The sequence below is a fragment of the Miscanthus floridulus genome, chromosome 1, assembly GCF_019320115.1.
Source record: "Miscanthus floridulus cultivar M001 chromosome 1, ASM1932011v1, whole genome shotgun sequence".
Classification (NCBI taxonomy): Eukaryota; Viridiplantae; Streptophyta; class Magnoliopsida; order Poales; family Poaceae; genus Miscanthus; species Miscanthus floridulus.
Window position 1 is genome coordinate 143,866,801 of NC_089580.1, and position 3,603 is coordinate 143,870,403.

Sequence of the window (3,603 nt, forward strand, 5' to 3'; positions counted from 1 at the left end):
AATGGCCAAGAGAGTGAGCTTAAGCCGGCTATGGGACTTAAATAAAAGCCCCCATGAAATTGAGCCGTTGTACCCCTTCACTGGGCACGACACGGGGTGACCGGATGCTCCGGTCATATCAACCGGACGCTGGCCCTCAGTGTCCGGTCACGTGATACACGCCACATGTCCCCTCTCTTTGAATACTGTTTGCCCGATCTCAATGGTCAACAGTCGACCAGACGCTGTAGCTCAAAGTGACTAGACGCTGAACCCCAGCGTCCGGTCGTTTCCAGTAAGCATCCAGAGACGATTTTTCATGACCGGACGCATCCGGTCATGCTTGACCGGACACACCTAGCGTCCAGTCACTCAGCGACTCCTCTGTGCATGACCATGTCAGTGTGACCAGATGTATCCAGCTAGCGTCTAGTCGTTTCAGCATCAGCGTCCGGTCGATGACCGACGCTGTGCTTCTTTAGCTACTACTGACCGGACGCGCTGGTCCTACATAGACCAGCGTTCGGTCACTTACAGTGACCTCCATCTTTTCTATCTAGGGTGCCGGTGGCACTGTCGGACTATCGGCACTCTACGGGCGGACACTCCATCGGTGAAGTTCCTAACGCTTGCTCAAATGTGCCAACCACCAAGTGTATCACCTTGTGCACATGTGTTAGCATATTTTCTCAAACATTTTCAAGGGTGTTAGCACTCCACTAGTGCATATGCAATGAGTTAGAGCATCTAGTGGCACTTTGATAACCACATTTCGATATGAGTTTCACCCCTCTTAATAGTACGGCTATCAAACCTAAATGTGATCACACTCTCTAAGTGTCTTGATCACCAAACAAAATAGCTCCTACTATTTATACCTTTACCTTGAGCCTTTTGTTTTTCTCCTTCTTTTCAAGTCCAAGCACTTGATCATCACCATGGCATCACCATCATCATGTCATGATCTTCATTTGCTTCACCACTTGGAATATGCTACCTATCTCATGATCACTTGATAAACTAGGTTAGCACTTAGGGTTTCATCAATTCACCAAAACCAAACTAGAGCTTTCAACTACATGGTCAAAGAGGTTTCCCGACCAGGGTCTTACCGGCTATGTGACTTGGATGGACTCGATGTCCCCAATTCATGGCACATCGAGCACCTTATATGTTTCTATCCTTGAAACGCTCCATATATGCATTCAACACTCCATAATGAATGAAGTTTTGGTCGCCATAATTTGTCTCCATTATATCTCCATTGCGGTTTAATCCCCATTTACGCTCGCCAGCTCTAAACTACTACTTAACAAACTCCAATATGAGATCTCCATAAACGCTCCACCATGTTTCTCCATATCTTCAAGATATTTTGCCAACCACCGAGCAGCACACGTTCCATTCTGTGCTTTATGGAGAAGACCCATACTCCGATCTCTGCCTACACGTGCTACGGGCTTGGCATTCTATGTTATGGGTGGTCGGCTGTGGTTCCTTGGTCATGCCTATTCCTCCTACTCGTGCATGGGCTCCGCGCTCGATGTTATGGACTATAGGCTAGCCAAGGCCAAGAGCCTAGTAAAGAACTAACTGCTCGAACACTACTTATACTATGTATATCTCTAAGTTATTTCACCAACCACCGAGCAGCACATGTTCTACTCTATTCTCTATGGAGAAGACCTAGTCTCCAATCTCTCCATACCCATGCTACGGGCTCCATGCTCTACGTTATGGGTGGTCGGCTGCGGTTCCTCGGTCATGCCTATTCCTCCTACACGTGCATAGGCTCCGCGCTCGATGTTATGGACTATGGGCTAGCCAAGGCCAAGAGTTCAGTAATGAACTAACTGCTCAGACGCTATTTATACTACATATAATTGCATTAGGGTTAACACTACAATAATTTTTTCACCGAAATACTGGCAAATTGCATAAACATGCACATGTCACTTTACAACATTTATACATATACATAAATGTTTGTCAGCGCCCTTGTGCGTTTTAACTCCCCTCTCTAGTTATTATAGAATATTCTCCAAGCAGATCATTGGGCTTCGCCATCACTGTCCATCTCACCGAATAGGTTGACGTCGCCGGCCAATTTCTTCACCGTGTCTTCCACTGCATCTTCCAGCTGCTGATGCTCCATCACGCCCGTCCCTCTGGTGAATCTAGCCCCTATCGCTTAAAGGTGAATGGCTGGGTAGTGGGACCAGACCACCACAAGGACGTGTGTAATGGCGGTGATGGTGGCGTCATGGTTGAAGCTTTTGAAGTTCTCCCACGGTGCCTTGCACCTATCGATGATGGTGTCCGGACATGGCAGCCTGCTGTCTGGCTGAGGAGCCACTTCTAGGTCTATGCAGTCGAGCACCGGCTTGACTCTGGCAACTATGGCATCGAGTTTGCTCCTCTAGGTTTTGGTCTCCTGCTCTAGCATATTGAACTATGCCTTGGTTCTCCGACAATAGTCTACAGGCATCACAAGGGTCCGTCAGACAAAAGAAATCAATTCAGCAGCAACTCCGATCATGAAGTACTCACATTTTAGCTCCTCGGCCAGCTTCTCTGCTTGCCCAGTCGCTTTCTTATCCTCCTCCTAGAGTTGCCCAATGGTTTGGCGTAGCTGTCCGAGCTTCGCATCTTGCTCTACAAGCACAACAGTCGTCAGCAACAATATGACTGTTCAACAATGCAAAGCAAAATCACCGATACTCCATACCTTTTCTCTGCTCAAAGATGTTTTTGAGCTCCTCAAACTTCCACTCTAGCTGCTTGAAAACACTTGTTAGCTGCTCGGAGACGGTGGTCAGCTGCTCGAACATGGTTGCCAACTGCTCAGACAGAGCCCCCTTTTGGTATTCTAGATCTCGTGCCTAAAACTCAGCAAGATCCCGCTCATGCTGGGCCCTCTGGATGTTTTTCTCCATAAGCTTCATTGCCTCCTTTAGCTTTGCGTTTTGTTCGGCGAGGGGCTCCATCCTCTTGATTAGTTGGCGCCGTTGTTTGGCAGTCCTAGCTATCCCTTGCAAAAGCACCAAGACTATGACGAACTCCAATCTCCAATGTTAAGGATGAACATTGATGATGCAATGCTAACCTTGATCTGCTTCATCGCCATCAATAGGGTGGACTCTAGCCTCCTGAGCTCCCTGGTGGTGTCCTCTTCCTCAACAACCACCACTTCGTCGCCCCGCTTGCGAAGGATTTAGACAGCTTGGGGTCGTGATTCCTCATGTTCGATCTCTTTCACCTCGTCCTCCTCCTTCACAGCTGGTGGCACCACCAGGGGCTCCATGGCCGCACAACATGTCCGACTATGCCCTTCGATGCCTCAGGGAGTGCCGTTGGCTCTTCTAGCACCACAGGCTTCTCCGCTCTAGACTCTGGCATGGCATCAGCAACTCTAGCATCCGCCTCTAAAGCCCCGGCAGCTTCTGTCCTTGCCCTAGGCATCATTGCTGACCCATCCGCCATTGGTGCTAGCCGTTCGACGCTGTCAAGTCCACCAGCAGTGGTGATTGACTCCTCTGTGGGCCGTCGAGCGCCCGAGGACTCTAGGATGGGATCTATAGGCATTGCCTCCGCATCGAGACCAGCCCCCGATTGCTCACCGGT